Consider the following 16,427-nt stretch of genomic DNA (forward strand, 5'->3'; position numbering starts at 1 on the left):
CCACCCTCTCTGCTCATCCTCCAGAGAGCAGCAGGGGCAGACACAGTGATGGGATCGGAAACAGCAGAGGTATGGCAGCTCCACAAACACTGGGACAACAGGTCTCATGTAGGAGGGGAGCTCCTGATGAGTCCAAGTAGCTGCTCTGCCTCTTCCTGGCATTCCATCTCTTGTGGCTTTCTGTGGGTTTGGGGTTTTTTTCCCACTGGCATGATACATTGTAAGTAAAACTGGAATGGTTGTTTCTCAAATGCGTTAGGCATGTGCTTAACCAAGGGAAATACCTACAAAGTACCTCCAGAAAGAGAGATTTCAAAAGCAAAGCCTCCTACCACAGAAGGTGTTATTGCACCAAAGGGATAGCCGCAGAGCTCTGTCTCAGGAGGGCAGAAGAAGCCCTGGCAGAATGAAGCGGGCAAGCCTTTTCTTGCCCGGAGGGGGACCACAGGCTCCCTGCTGAATGGCCCCCACAAGCGTCACACACCTGTGTGAACATTGTGTTCCAAAGGGAGGCCCTTGGAAGACAGGGCTAATGCAAACCAGCCAAAAGGATCTTCTCTGTAGAGCTATGGTAGCAATTTGCCAAACAGTCGCCTGCTACTCCAGGGCGTCCCTTGCCACCTGCTAATGCCGACATTTCTGGTTTAGGCACCTGTTGTTTTGCCTCCAGCCACCCCAGAGACCGCAGTGGACTCCCTGGTGTGCGCAGAAGAACTCAAGAGCCCTTCAGAGGAAAGCAGGTAACATGAGTCAGCTTTGGTTAAATCCAGAACTGATTCCAGTTGACCCTGGCTTTACCTATCTAATCACACTGTGGGATGGAAAGGTTTGCAGGCTGCCCCCAGGAAAATGAAAACCGAAGAAAAAGAAGGAGAAAAGAGGCCTGGGCAGAGGAGAGGGAATGCCAACAAGAAAAGGAAAGAAGGAAGAGAGAAAAAGATGGGGACTGAAAGAAAGCAGGAAGGGCCAGAAGGTGAAGAAGCCCAGGTGTGTCCCAGGCTCTGCTGCCTGTCTTTCCCAACTCTGAACACTGCTCTACATCAGTCGAAGTCGCTGCCAAGGACGGCAAGGGACGGTGCTGCACAGGCTTTGGAAAGAACTCCGTGGCAGCTCCCCAGGGGCTCCCCATCGAGCCCTGCTGCGTGGTATTACCCATGGGCATAAGAGGCCAGAGCCATCCTATAGTCAATGCCAGCAATGGCTCTCTCTTCTGGGCTGAAAACAAATCCTTGTCGACTGTGTTGCCCAAAGAAAGGGGAACCAAGTCATGCCTGTTCCTGCCTTTGTGGGTTTCTCTGTGCTTTCTGACTCTATCATTGTAGGTGCCAGTTTCCTGGAACTGGCTGAACCACGGTGACTCCCGGGCTCCCGCACTTCATGTGCACAATAAAAGACATTTTCTTTTTTCTTACTGTGTCTGCTGTGTGATCTTCTGGCTGAGGTAGAGGTTGTTTTGTGATAAATTGTATTAGAGGAGTTGGGATCATCCCTTGTCCCAGAATCCTTTCCAGCAGGCATCGGGGCTGAGTTCAGGGGCTTTAGGAGTGAAGCACAGAATCACACAGAACGGCTGAGGTTAGGAGGGACCTGTGGAGGTCATCTGGTCCAACCTCTCCGCTCAAGCAGGGCCACCTAGAGCAGGTTGCGCAGGACTGTGTCCCCTTGGGTTTTGAGTATCTCCAAGGACGCAGAGTCCACAACCTCCCTGGGCATCCCGTGCCAGCGTTTGTCCCCTCTGACAGCAAAGTTGTTTCCTCATGAGCAGCTGGAATATCATGTGCTTTAATTTGTGCCTGTTGCTTCGGGTACTCTCGGTGCACACTCCTGAGAAGAGCCTGGCTCCCTCATCTTCCTTCCCTCCCAGAAGCTTTTTATACACATTGATAATACACCTCCCCTCCCCTCCAGTCTTCTCTTCCCCCAGCCGGAGAGCGCCAGGTCTCTCAGCCTCTCCTCACATGGCAACAAGAAGGAGAATTTCCACCGGTCCTCTTCTGGACACTTTCGGAAGGCCTCCCTCCCTCTCTCTCAGATGAGAAATCTGAGCCATTAATCTACATCTAGGTTTCCTCATCAGCTGCGCGATTGCAGTTTGATGTGGTGGTGCAGAAACAAAAGTGGAAGGAGCTACCATCTGTCACCTACCATGAAGGTCAGCTGTAGCGGAGAGGATGTGTTCGCTGATTTGCTGCCTCTGTAAGAGCAGGCCCATGCTCCATTAGGAATTCAACTGCAGGTTCCTCCTCTCATCCCAGCCAGGTCCCTTAGTGGTCCCTTGGCTTTCCTGGCTGCTCTGCTGGTTCCCTACTGGCACAAACCAGAGAGGAAACCGTGCAGTGCTCAGCTCTTCAAGGGCTGACATAATGAGTAAAAGGGGCAAAACTTTTCTCTCTTGTTGCCCGAGCTGAGGAGGATATGTTTTTAGTGTCAGCAAAGGCTTTTGTGACTCCGTCAAGTTTTTCTTCTTTTGTTGTAATTTTTTAATTTAGAGGAAAATTAATCAAGGCATCCAAAACGATTCTAGGCTTGATGGTGTCAAAATAAGCCAAAAATCAGTTTGGAAGACTGACATTTCAAACTCTTCTTTCACTGCTAGACATTCCAGAACAGCCACAAAATTACAGGCTCAGAGTTGAAACCCAGTGTTGTGGCTGACCTGAAATTTTTTCTCACTTTTTTTTTTTTCATCCACCGATAGTTATTGGAGGAAAAAAAGGGGATTTCTTTCAAAATAGAACACTTCTTTTCCTCTGTCCTCCTCCTTCTTTACCTGTGATCTGAATGTTGGTGCTTTTAACGTGGGAGTATTTTAGTGCTGTGTCACTGACGTAATAGCTGTGATAGAGACGCTTATCGAAGGACAGGTAGAAGTTGACACTGGAGATCTTCAGGCTGGAGAAGTCAAAGGAAAAAGAAGGGGGCTGGCGTTGCCTGGAGAGGGAGGGTCCAGTGTCCAAACTAGGTCAGCTTGTGTCCTCATCTCCCATGCAGCACACGAATCGCACGCGTGGACTGCAAAGCAATGTGACTCCTAGAAAAAGCTCCAGGTTGCCCCGCAGCACTGAATGGGAGCTCAGCCCTTGCCAGCGGGAAGGAAACAAGCCCTGCAAGCACACGCTGAGGCATGAGACCTTGACTGGGGCTAAGGGCTATGTCAGGGGACCCACGTGAGAGAGACCCCCAGCCCCTGGAGTGGCGGCTGGAAGATGGGTAGGTGAAAGGATGACCTGATGGGAGCCCTGCAGGGCCTCGTCTGTTGGACCGACGGGCACCTGCCCTTGTCACAAAGAGCATCTCATGGGCTGGAAAAGGGATGCTCTGGAGATGCTCTTCCCTGCGCTGGGGTCCCAGGGAAATTACAAGGCCTCACCAAGGAAGCTGTGTGGTCCACTAACGGTCCCCTCTCCAGCAAGGGTAGGAAGGGGATTTAAATCAAGGGAGCTTGTCCAGAGAATGAGGAAGCAGTAAAATGTCAGCATGCTGGGTGAATCAGCAGTGGATCACCCTGTGCTGCCCTTGCACCTCTGGTCCAACCCCACTCCCACGTCTGTGTGCGCTTTCCGAGGTGACCGGTCCCTGCCCTCCTGCCCTGGTTGTGCTCTGTAGCTCTTGGCAGGGTTTTCAGAGAGTTTGGCCCTTGGTGTCTGCTCCTCAAAATAGGTTTCCATTCCACGAGCTTTCCAGCCTGTCCCTGCCCAAGGGACAGCCCAATTCAGCACCCGTCACCACGCACCACAGGGCTGGGTCCATACTCCCGCTCACAGCAGTCGTGACACAACCAGCTTTCGCAGCTGCAATGCTGTCGTGACTGCAGAGCTGTTGGCTGTCCCACACAGCGTGTCCCGACAGTCCACGTCCACAGAGGAACATACAACTATTGCCTTGTGTTTGCTGCAAGAGGGAAGAAAACTTAGCAGCCCCAGACTCCTCCAAGGAAGCCACCTGAGCGGTTTTGTGTATGTTGGAGGCAGGTCAATGCCCGGTAGCTCCCTGGGACTCCTCCCAGGAATCGCCCAGGGTGTTTTGTCCTCCCACTGTAGGGAGTAAAAATGATAGAAACGTAGAATGGCTTGGGTTGAAAGGGAGACCTTCAAAGATCATCTGGTCTACCCCCCCCCCCCCTCCCCCGCCATCAGCAGGGACATCTTCTACTAGACCAGCTTGCTCAAAGCCCCCTCCAACCTGACTTCGAACACTTCTAATGATGGGGCATCCACAGCTTCTCTGGACAACCTCTTCCAGCATCTCACCACCCTCAGCGTAAAGATTTCTTCCTTATGTCCAATCTAAACCTACCCTCCTTCAGTGTAAAACCCTCGCCCCTTCTCCTGTCACTACAGGCCCCGGTAAAAAGCCTCTCTGCGCCTTTCTCAGAAGTCCCCTTCACATACTGAAAGGCCGCTGTTAAGGTCTCCCTGGAGCCTTCTCTTCTCCAGGCGCAACACCCCAACTCTCTCAGCCTTTCTGCACAGGAGAGGTCTTCCAGCCCTGGGATCATTTTTGTGGCCTCCTCTGGACCCGCTCCAACAGGTCCGTGTCTTTCTTGCGCTGGGGACCCCAGAGCTGGATGCAGTGCTTCAGGTGGGGTCTCAGGAGAGCGGAGGAGAGGGCAGAATCCCTTTCCTTGACCTGCTGGCCATGCTGCTTTTGATGCAGCCCAGGATACGGTTGGCTTTCCGGCCTGCAAGCGCACATTGCCAGCTCATGTCCAGCTTTTCATCCACCAGCGCGCGCACCCCCAGCTTACTCGCTGGCAGGGCAGCGTGGGAACAGAGTAGGCCTTGGGGCCATGCAAGCAGCCTTCAGCAATAGCTAAAACATGGGTGTGCTACCAACACTGGTTTGGTCACACATCCGAAACTCGGCACCATATGTCCTGCTGGGAAGAAAATTAACTCCATCCCAGCCGAAAGCAGAACAGATGGTGTCTCTGTTATGGCTCAATAGCAGCTTGGTGCTGCTCTGCGTTTTATCTCTGGCTTTGCCCTATGTGGTGTATCTGGTGCGCACACAATGGAGGGGCTGGGGCTGGAATTGCCCTACACAGTTCCCCTGTCCTGTGCACTCCAGGACAAGGCTGGCACAGGGAGCAGAGGTGGGGGTGATGACCTGTTAACGAGCCCTTTGGTGCCTCTGTGGCTCAGAATTTAGCAGGACGGTCCCACCAGGGAAGCTGGGCTCGCCCAGCCTGTTGGTGGGTCCCATGCCCAGCTCCCTGCCTGCTGACACCGTGGGCATCCAGGTCCCTGTGTGCCCCGATACGACGCTCGGCCCAGGACTGGTGAATCCCTGGGTCTGCTGCCGTTACCACCTGGACAGTTGTGCTACGGAACTGTATTTATTGCTGGGCCATTACTCGAACACGAATGGTCGACTCCTGAAGCTGTCCGTCAGGAGTCTGTCATCGCAGCCCAAACCCCTACCCTGGCGGGGCTGGCTCAGGCCCTGGCAGGAGGGCCGGCGCGATGGGCTTGGGGCGCGGGCGGGTGGCTTCAATTCCTCTGGGGGCTCGAGGTCTCTGGGCTGGTCCCGCAACAGCTGGCTGGCTGAGTTGGACAGCCATGAGGGCCGGGGTGGAGGCGGGCGGGCCGGGCGGCTGTCCGGGCTGGCGGAGGCCTGTTCCCTGCTGCTCTGTGGCAGGCGGGCCGGTTTTGCAGGCACAGGTGATGGCTCCTGCTGTCGGGTCCAGCTCTCCGGGCTGCTGGGGCGGCTGCTCCGGCTGTCCAGGCCTGAGGAGCAGCTGCTGGTGTCGGACCGGGCTCGCGAAGCTGCGGAGAGGCGCCTGCGGAGAGAGGAGGCTGCTGAGACCCCACCGCGACTGTGAGGCCGGGAGGGTGGGAGGGTGCGGGGCAGCAACTGGGCACCTCACGGGGTGCGGATGCCTGGCTGCACGTGGGAGCTGTGGGCATGGAGAGCTCCCTGCAGAAAACGGGGCGCCCCACATCCCTCGTCTGGGGCTCTGCTCGCCTGCCCACGGCTCGTCTCCTCTCGGCCCTGACCATCCTGACCTGCCTGGCTCTGCACGTGCCTGGAAGGAGACCTGCCTGCGACAGACCGAGGCGACCAAAGCTGGGCACAGCACTGCAGGGCCAGGAGAGCCTCCTGTTCGCCTTTCTCAGCGTGCCTGGCAGAGACCAGCACTCGGCTGCCCTGCCCGTCCCTGACCAGACAAGGGCACAGCCTCGGCTCTCTGCTCATCCAAAGAGATAATGTACCCCTGCACAGAAAAATACCCTGCCTGTGCTGAGAACACGCACGCTGGCAGTGCTCAGGTGCAGATGGGACGGACTGACTCTCTTTCTCCAAAGCAAGGCCGAGAGCTGGGAAGGTTCCTCACCACGGTCTGAGTTGCTGGGACACCCGGGCCGAGGTGAACCTCTGGGATTTCGGCATCCCCTAACAGGGTGATTTCTGCTGGTAGGTTCACTGGCAGGCAGATGTCACGATTGCAATTCTCACTTTTAATGGCTGTGTCTGCCTCCGTCTGTTGCTGGGTCTGCTCTTGTCGAGGCAGGGTCACTTTTAACTAACACTTGTCACAGGAGGAAGGGGTTTCAGAAAAGAGTGCCCATGTGAATTGAGAGGCCAGTTAAAACATCTTGCAGCAGCAATCTCAGTAGAGTTTGGCCGGTAACTGACTCGGCACTCCAGAATACCCTACCTCTAAATGCTTCATGGCTAATAGCAGCCATCTAATACAGAAGTTTGGCAAAAAAACCTCCCAACAACTCACCGTCGTCTCTTCCACCACAGACGGATCACACAACACAATATCATTCCAAACAGCACGGAGCCCAAGACCGCCGCGGCGCCTTCTATGCAGTAGTACCAGAAATCTTGATGATCCATAGCATTTGTGCTTCTCTTGCCATCCGCACCTGGAGGAACAATTCTGTGCATTAGTGTGTCCTGCACACTGCTGGTAATCTCACAGGAGGTCTGACATTGCCAGGAAATGTTCTTTCTCACTTTGTTAGCATCTCTGCACCCGCAAACATGCTGGGGCTGCAACGTTTCCTTGGTTTCAGTAGAAGCAAAGGAAACTCTCAAAGCCGTTGCAAATTAATGCACTCTGGAGCCTCTCTTTCTCCTCAGAGCTTTGCTTACACTCTGGTACGGCCGTAATCCAGTTTTCCCAGTGTCACGGGTTTGCTCCCCCTTCTTGGCCACCCGTCACATTTGCACACAATTTCTTCTGCGCTCACCCACCTTCACTCTCCAAGGCTTGCTAGTGGTGCTGCCTGGAGGCTCTCTCTGGCCCTTTGGGACAAGTTGTCCCACTGAACAGGACTCATGAGGCCAGATGGAGAGCATGTGGGGGAGCGCAGCTGTTTGGCCAATCGTTCCTTTGAGCAACACAGACAAAACCCATCCCTGCATCAGGGAGTGCCACCCCCAGCTCTCTCCCCAGCCCAGCACCCACACCCCGAGGGGATGGAGTCAGGTCCTCTCAGGAGACACCTGAACCTCGTTCTCCCTCTTCGCCTTTTCTCCAGCGCGGGCATGGCCTGCATGCCCCCAGGTTTCAGGACTTGTCTCCCCCTTATGGCCCCCTGCAAGACTGCTGATTACCTGCATTCTTTGGAGAAAATTGATATCTCCTGGTGTGGTGGGCTTCTCCAGGGCTGGACAGCACTGCCACTGCCAAGAATCAGAGAAAAGGTAAAGCCTCAGCATGGCTCAGGCACAGAAGGTGCAGGAGGGTGGCACAGGTTCCCTCTAAGCCCATGCCCGATCCGCCAGTGAATCCCTTTGGACCTCAGTTCACAGGAGGGATCCCCCTCTGTGGGGGACTCAGGGCAAGCTCTGGGATGCAGGTATTGCAGGAGGCACATTCAGTTAAGAGTTGTATTTCCCACCATCTGCTGAGGGTGGTTCAGATGGCCTCATTCCCAAAACGGCAAAGTTCTGAAATGCCTGTGAACAGGGTGCGGTGGGAGGTGAGCATCTCACTGCACCCACACAGAGGGTTCCGAGTGAGTGTCTCTCTGGCACACCGATGGCAGTAACCTCCACACCCCAGAGATGACAGTCATCCTCAGAGAGCCGTTCCTGGCTTCTTTTAGAACACTCGCTCTGTACTAATAGTTTGGATGCTGACAAGATGTGCAGTAGCGGGCACCAGGGGAAGAGGCTGCAGACACACAGTGATTTTGATTCATGACACTGGATGACTGAAGGACAGCAATTACCTGGCACGCCTGTTGATTGAATTGCCCCTGTTTTTTCGTCAGAGGCTGGCACTGCGTGACCATCTCCGTCCTGAAACGCCTCCTTCTCCACAGTCTCAGGGTCCACCTCTTTAGAAAGAAAGTGGCTTGGTTTAATTAGAAGTAACCGTTCCTCATCAGGAACGCGGTATCTTCAGGAGGCAATACTTCTCAAAATCCATTAATAACGCTTAGAAACAAAGCCTGGGCATTTGGGGGTGCACCTAGTCACTAGTCCAAACAGCGTGTCATTCATGGAGAAAAATTTAAGCGCTAGACACTTTCCAGGTTACCAACAGACAGCAAATCCTGACCTGCTGAGAGTACAGGGGATTGCATGTGATCTTGTTCACATTCCACTTAGTGCATTTTTGGCAAACTGCAAGATGATGGTAAATTACTTGCTTCGCAGAAGACAGGAAGATGCTGTAACCAGTTCAGCTGGGGAAAGAGTCCTTCTGAGAAGCACTTCCCACCATACCAACTCCACCACATGGTAAGGGTAACAGACACGCATGGTGGACTGAACCGCAAGCTCTTGCTACCATATTCTGGGCTCTTTCACAAGTGGCAGCGAAGAGCCCACAGTCCCCCAAAACAAGAGGAAAACCACAACCAAGTTATCTAAAACACAACTAGAAACAGACAGGCAAACCACCCAACACTGAATTCACAGCCCTTCATTTTAGCTGCCTTCAAGTTAGGTGTCTGGCCTTCAGCTGGGTGTCCAGCTTTCACCTGTCCCTGACCCCGAGGTCTCACCGGGACTCCTCAGACATCAAGGAGAACAATGGGGTTAGACCAGGCTGTGAAGCCGGGGTGCTCCCATCCTGCCCAGGGGATGCCTGCAGCCCAGGCAAAGTCTGCCGGTCTCAGTGACCCCAAGCTCCCGGCGCATCCTGTCCACCGGCCGAGGGCACTCTCCCTGCCAGCGACTGGCAGGGTGCTGGCCCTCTCATGGCTTATCAGGAATCACCTCCTTAAGCCAAGTCCCTCACACACTCAAGGTGTGAGCACCGCCAGCTCCTGCCAGCTGGATACCAACATCTGCCCAGAACAGCTCTGGCCAGTAACGCTATAACTGGGCCAGCAGCCATCCCTGGGGCTCAGCTGAACCACAACTGGCAGCAGAGACTCTGCACCATCTCTACAGCTCACCAGCACCGGCAAGGTGTGAAGTTTGAGTGACAGTGCAGTGAGGCTCTGATCGATCCCTTCCTGCTGCGTAGGCTACGGCTTGTCCATACATGCATCTGAAACCTCTGCTTCCCAAGTCTTCCGGTTATACCCACCACGTGCTGCTTTGTCCAATTCCTTCAGGATTTCCTTTAGGACATCTGGCGACCGCTGGGAAGATTTTCCTATTTCAGCTTTAGCTTTGTACCTTGCTCTTTGAGGACCTTAACAGAAAGTATAAAGTTAAATTTCTCAAGAATAACATACTGAAAACGAGCGCTTAGTCTGTGAAGTCAGTCAGGACTGACTACTCACCCCTGGGATGCCAGGTGAGCTCCAGCGCAGGACCCGGCCGAGACGCTGGAAAAGCCCTCCCTGTACCCACGTCTGCAACCAAACACCCAAGAGAAGTTCCCATCATACATTGTCATATACACCGGCATACTGAATAGCGGAACATATAAGGGGATCACAGAACAACATGGCACACACGATGCAGGTCTATATTCTCACACCTGCAAGAGACATCTTGCTCACATTCGGGCTTTGAGCTGGCAGCTCTCAAAGAAGTAAAAAGCCATGACGTACCCGTGCGATCTCCCTGCACGTCAGCCCTGGAACCCGGCTGGGAAGCTGGATATCCACTGCGCCCAGCCACGTCTGTAAAACAGAACAGAGAAGCTCCCGTGAAATATGTCAATAGACTTCTTCAGATGTGAACGGCAACACATGCAGTTCAAACGCAGGATTGCTCCGTGGCACTCGTCTCTCCCTGCCACTCAGGAGCACCGTGCAGACCGTTACTGGGTGCCTGGACCATGCCAGTTTAAAACAAACCATGCACAGTGCTGCCGGCAGAAAGGACTCCCTGGAGCTCACACCAGCTCCAAACTCAACCCCAACAAGCCCGCTGGCTTTGCAGCAGGCACTGGAGGCAGCGCAGGGTCGGAGAGGCTGGGAAAGAATGTTTTGCAAGGCAGAGTGCCCCAGGCCGCGTCACTGAGCCTGACCCATTCCCTCTCTGCTCTTCTGCATGTCTAAGCATCGGCCAAAAAAATATTAAATTTCACATGAACGAATATTAAAACCTAAATGCCCGCTCGTTCAAGTGACGTACCTGTGGGGTTGCCCTGAGGCTCCCAGACAAGATCCGGCTGAGCAGTCGGGCGGCCACTGGCTACAGGCACAGCTGTAATCAAGCACGTTTCCATTAGAGGCTGTGATCTACTTCTTTCTCAGTGACCTGCAGTCACTGGAGGGGGGTCAGGTAATGACGTGGGACCCAGACATGGGTGGAGATTTCCAAAGCTGCAGAGGGCCTGGGGGACGTGGCTTCCCCTGAGGAGAGCACTGCGGGGCTAGAGCAGGAATGCTCCTGTTTTTCTGAGCAGACATCTCCCAAGGATGGACGTCCCTGGGTCCCTGAGGCTGAAAGCCAGCATTCAGCCGGGGAGCGGCAGAGCCACGGCCCCGGGCACGGCTGTGACCAGTCCTGGGAAGAAGTGCTCCTGCAGGCTCTTGCCTGGCCCCTGCACTGCTGCTCTGGCCCTGACATGCAGGCCAGGGGAAGGCTGCCCTGGGGCAGCGCAGCACAGGGCCGGCTCGAGGGATGGTTCCTCACCCCGCGGTGCCGCTCTCGGCCCCACCATTCACCTCGAAAATGCCTCCGCAGCGGCTGCAGCCCCCTGCACCTCCCCGTGGGGCATCTGCCTCCCGCTGCCCGTGAGCTGGCCACGGCTCACCCGGCCCAGCCCGGCCCCGCTGCTCTCACAGCCCTGCCACACCACGACCCCAGCCCCGCCGTCACCCCGAGGTGTGGTGGGTGCTGTGCCACGCTGCCAGGGCTGGGTGCTGGCCCTCGCCTGCCCCCCTACCTAATCCCCGCGCTTGCCACGGAGCAGCCCCGACATCCCAGGCTTGCAGGGACACCATAAAAAGGATAATGAGGCAGGTGGGGGTCATGGTCCCCCACGCCTGCACCATGACGCTGCTGCTGCTGCCGCTGCCACTGGCACTGGCACTGCTGGAGCGGTGCCTGTGGCACAGCACTGCACATCACGGCGTGGCACAGCGGGGCTCTGTGACCTCACAGTCCGGCCTTCCCACCGCGGCCACGGCCCTGGGGCACTGCCCCTCCCCCACATGCTTTGAGGTTTTGGATTTAGATGAAATTAAGACCCCTTCAGCATCCTAGCTGTCTGCACATCAGCACGCTCCCTGACATCCTCAGGCTCAGGTGCTTTTGGCTACAGCTGCTTCTGTGCTTGCTGTTTGGCCGCTGCTCTTCTGTGGCTTTCTCTCTGCCTCGGAGTCTGACGACAATTATGTGGGATCCTCTGGGCTGAGGGGAGGGGAAAAAAAGAAAACCGTATGATTTCCGATATGTAAATGCTACTGAGGCTACGGGCTGGCCAGGCTTGTATGGAGAGCTTTACACTAGATTTAGTGGGGGGGGAGGAGGAGGAGGAAGAGGAAGAACAGGAGGACGACTAAAAGATCTTTCCTTTCCCACAGTGTTGCATATCTGGGGACTGATACAGCATCACTTGCCATCTAGTCAGTGAGAAGCAGCCCAATTCCTGTAAGCAGCTGCAGGTTGGTACCCACCAGCATCGGTAAAGACGTCATGCAGATAATAATTCAGCAGCTGCTGAATGATTGTGAATTGATTTTCACCATCTTTTGGTAAAATACAAGCAAAATAAGCTTAGCAAGTCAGGAGGTAAACTCAAGCATTAATTTCATGTACGAGCAAGAAATTGGTAACTACGGGGAAACGATGTTCAAGGGTACAGACAAGACGGTGGAAAACACAGCTTCAAGAAGTCGTTCATCTTACTGTCTTCGCTAACAACTCTAGAGTCCAGCATTATGGGGTCCATCTCTGCAACAGGGGCTATTTCCAATTTGAGCTGCTCTTCAACAGCAAATGGGAGCTAGAACTTGTTTCCCACAGGTGGAACTGCACCATCAGGAATCCTGCTGTACAACTGCCAGATAGAGTGACTTCAAAAGCTGGAGGTGGGAATCCACTTCCATTTAAAAAAAAATAAATAAATCCTATCACTACTGCAATTCCTGATGTCCTCTGTTCATACCTGGAACATTTGATGTACCTACACCTCTTAACCACACCAGAGAACAGGCTGAGGTAGGAAGGGTTGCAGATGTAGCTCATCTAGTCTAAACCACAGCTGCCTTTAAGGATGTATGGCCTCACCTGAGCTTTCTTTGTGCAAAAGAATCCCTAATGTCACACTGATGCAGCCTGCTTTATTTCTGAATGCAACAAGCCCTCGAGTCCCAGATTTGTGGATCTCATAAGCACAGTTCTGCTGGATCAGTCAGTTCAAGAGAAAACAGACTGCCTAGCAAGTATCAAAAGTTCCCAGGAAAGGACTAATCTGAGAACTTGAGGAGCCGTCTGACCTGGAAGGGGAAGTCCCTGAATCGGATGGGACAAAGACAGGCAACAGGACGTTCTCTAGTCTCACAAGGCCGAGCTGTGTGCTGAAGAAAGGGCACTGTGACATGAGCTTCTGGTGCACTCCTTGGTACTAAGGGAATGGCCCCCCCAGATCTCAGTTCAGGGATTTACTCAGTTTCAACCCCACCACACCTCGGATCGGCAACGGGAAGACAGTGGATCTCAAGTAAAGGCAGTGCGCTCTCACCCCGATCCAGGACCACAGTGGTCCGTCTTCTACATAGCCTGTGCAGGCCCGTCCCTGGGAGCTTGGACTTCTCTGGCCCAAGGCTCAGCCTGTAGCTCTTCCTCGAGAAAGCAGTCCCAGCACCTCTCATCATCATCCTTCACAGGCGCCACTTCCACAGCGGACATCAGGCAGACTGACGCCTAGAACAAAACTTGCTGGGGAGGATGCTGCCTTTAGACTTCTCCTTTTCTTGGAGGCTGATGTACCTCGACTGAACAACTGGGATAAGCCAAAAAGTAGTGTGATTTCGTTAGTGCAAGGACACGGACAAGAGCCCAAAGCCAGATGCCTTCCCTGCTCTCAGTCCCACCTGTTCAACAGCTCAAAATCTTCCCAAAGCAGACAAATCAGCCTACCAGATAAGGCATGAAGCCACCCACCAGCCAGCAACATTGACCCCACGCCAACCAAAGGCACGGGCAGAACCAAGCAAGAAACTCACAGGCAACCTTTGCACCGAGTTTGAGCTGGAAGCACGGAGCTAGCACAGGGCTACAGCAACCACCACCGCCAAACACGGCCAAAACTGTCAATGACATTGCAATTTTACATGTGTCCTATTGAGACGCTTCTGCCTTTCGCTCCTACATTGCATTCTTTAGTACAGGAACAGGCGCCTGGTTAATCTTCTACTTAAGAGGTTACGAGATTATTCAGCTATCCAAAACAGAGGGAGCGAGAGAGTGTCCTGGGTGCAGCTGCGATAGAGTTCATTTTCACAGGACAGAGAGAAAGAGACAAATGCAGATGAACTAAACTACAAAATAATAGCATTGACCACAAAGCAAAAGACCCAGAGACCAGCTGTTGGTTTTACAGGGACAAAAGCAGATGCAGGAAGAAGTACACGCAAGTGTTTGCAGGTGAAAACCTAGCACGGGACTAAAGATTCATGACCTTACCCAGTATCGCTAGAAGGCAAAGGATGCTCTCAGAGCTACTCTGACGTGTGCCAAAACATTTAATAAATTCAAGCTGCTGTTTCCATCCAGCTTAAAAACGTTAACTTACATCCCTCTCCTGTTCCTGAATATCCAGAGAGCAAACTATCACTAGAAGCCTCGTTCACCAGACATTTTCTGACAAACTGCTTTGCGACAAAAAGCAACAAGACGGTTCAACAGGAGCACAGGCTGTGCGAATTCAATGCTTGCCAGCCATCTCCTACAGAGCAGAAACTAAGGTGATCCCAAGGAAAGTTAGAGACCTTGCCAAGTGATGCAAGTGCCGCAGCAACTCCACTGGCAGAAAACCTCTTGAGCTTCAGCTGGACTTGGGAAGGGATTTCCTAAAGCCTCTTTCCTCCACAGCTACCCCGGCAAGCAGTAGTGGAGCAGCACTGCCTGGCTTCCCTCCTGCAGCACTGACGAGCAAAACAGCAGGCACAATTCAAAAATCAGCCTCGATCAACGGCCCCGAGTGATCTGCATCAGAGACTCAAAAGAAGGAATAAGGCAATTCAACTATAAAGAGAAACACATCATTGACTACCAAGGCAGAGCAGACAGCACGGTTTGTACTATCCTGAACTATTCTAAACATCAGAGACATGACCTCACCTCAAACCGGCTAAGTTAAGAACACCAGAGGGTGGCACCCCAGCTCTTCTCAAGGGTGGCCAGCTGGGGACCTGAGCTGCTGAAACAACCCTTCCAGAGAGTGCGGCATGACCACGCTGGTGCGCAGCACCTTACGACATGCACTGCTGGCACTGCTGCAGGGACAGGGTTTGCTTCCACTGGAGCAGATGCTGCTTTCAACAGCTTTCAACCCAGTGGCACCCCACAAACCCGAAATAACCCTTACGCCTGGTAGCATTGCCCAAATCCCAGAACAAACCCTAAATCCAGATGCACACTGCCCATTTCTCTGTATTCACACCTGCCCACAGCCACCTGTTGTTTCCAATCTTGTAAATATTTTAGAAAAACACTCTTTTTTTTTTTTTTTTTTAAATTTTTTTAATACCTGCTTTGACTTCACTACAGTACAGGCTCAGAGTCCATGACAATGGCTGGTAAAGTCCATAGCAATACAGAATGGTGGAGGGATGAGTGGGATAGGTGCCCGTTAGCCATCTGGTAGTTGTTCACAATTGACTCCAAGTCCTCCGTACCTACCTACCTACCTACTTACCAACCTCCTGAGTCATTGGAAATGAGTCAGACTGCACCAGAAGTAACTCTGTATGACCTGGTCAGACATATCAGACCACAAATGGTGGTTTTGAGACAGAACACCCAACACAAACCACCGGAACAGTAAAAAAAAAACAGCCAGAAGAAACATACACAAACCAAAGGCCCCTATCCAAACCCTGAAAAGACAAACAAGATAAAAAAGGAATTGCAAAAAAAAAAAAAAAAAAAGACCACCCAGGACACAAGACAAGGCAAAAATAACATAACTCCAAGAACCCAGGGCCAACAAACGCACAGCTGGTCCGTAACAGTAACATGCTTTAATGCTAACTCACCTGAACTCTGGCATCCTGTAATCCTGCCATCCCATAGCCCTAGCACACTGCAACGCTAGCATACCATAACCCGAGCACACTGTAGCCTCAAGATACCAAAAAATGGAACACAAACTCCCTGGACATCTCCGCCAGAGCCTGCAGGTGGCCCCAGATCTCAGACATCACAACTTTGAAGAGGCAGTGGGACAGAGCCACCAGGACATCACCAGCATCCATCTTCACATCATCCATCACGCTCTGAAAAAGTGCCTGGCTTAAACGCTCCATGGGAGAAAGGCACTCGGAGACGCTGAACCGGCCAACCATGGCCACGGGGCTTCAGCTCATCATTTCTGTGTCAGAGCCAGCAGGCAGATGACCCCGTCCTCCCTGCGAGACCCCTCAGCGCAGCCGTACCCAGCTCCGGGGGGCTAGATACGACCTCGGCTCTAAGGGGAGATGCTGCCTGGGAGCAGGATCTCTCACGGGGGCACTGGGAAACCCTCCTCAGGCCTGGATGCCTGAGAAACATCTCTGCACTGCTCCGTACCTCACAAAACCAGGGGCAGAGGAAGGCTGCTTTGCTGGCCTCCAAGAGAACCAGCTCACCTGGGCTCCTCCGTGGCCACCGGGCGCCTTTGCTGTCAGGCGGGTCTCAGCGTTGCTCTGCAATCGGCTGTCACCTCCCTGAAGGGCGCTCTCCAGTGCACGCTAAGTCTCCAGGGGGTCTCCCTGGGGACAAAGATTGAAAGGGAGGGATGGGGTTTGCATTGCCCCCATGCCCAGGCTGCCACAAGAGAGACCTGCCACCCCCCAAATCAGCTGTGGCATGTGGACACCACGCATGAGCTGCAGACATGGACGGCA

The 16,427-nt window shown here is 53.5% G+C and overlaps 1 long non-coding RNA gene across 1 annotated transcript; it reads left to right on the forward strand.

Moving 5' to 3' along the window:
• Positions 1-1,189, forward strand: LOC126037178 (uncharacterized). The gene is made up of 3 exons (XR_007505543.1): positions 1-69; positions 649-740; positions 827-1,189. It is a non-coding gene; the product is annotated as an uncharacterized LOC126037178 (long non-coding RNA).
• The last annotated feature ends 15,238 nt before the right edge of the window (positions 1,190-16,427 follow it).

The sequence above is a fragment of the Accipiter gentilis genome, unplaced genomic scaffold (genome assembly GCF_929443795.1).
Source record: "Accipiter gentilis unplaced genomic scaffold, bAccGen1.1, whole genome shotgun sequence".
In the NCBI taxonomy this organism is placed as follows: Eukaryota; Metazoa; Chordata; class Aves; order Accipitriformes; family Accipitridae; genus Astur; species Astur gentilis.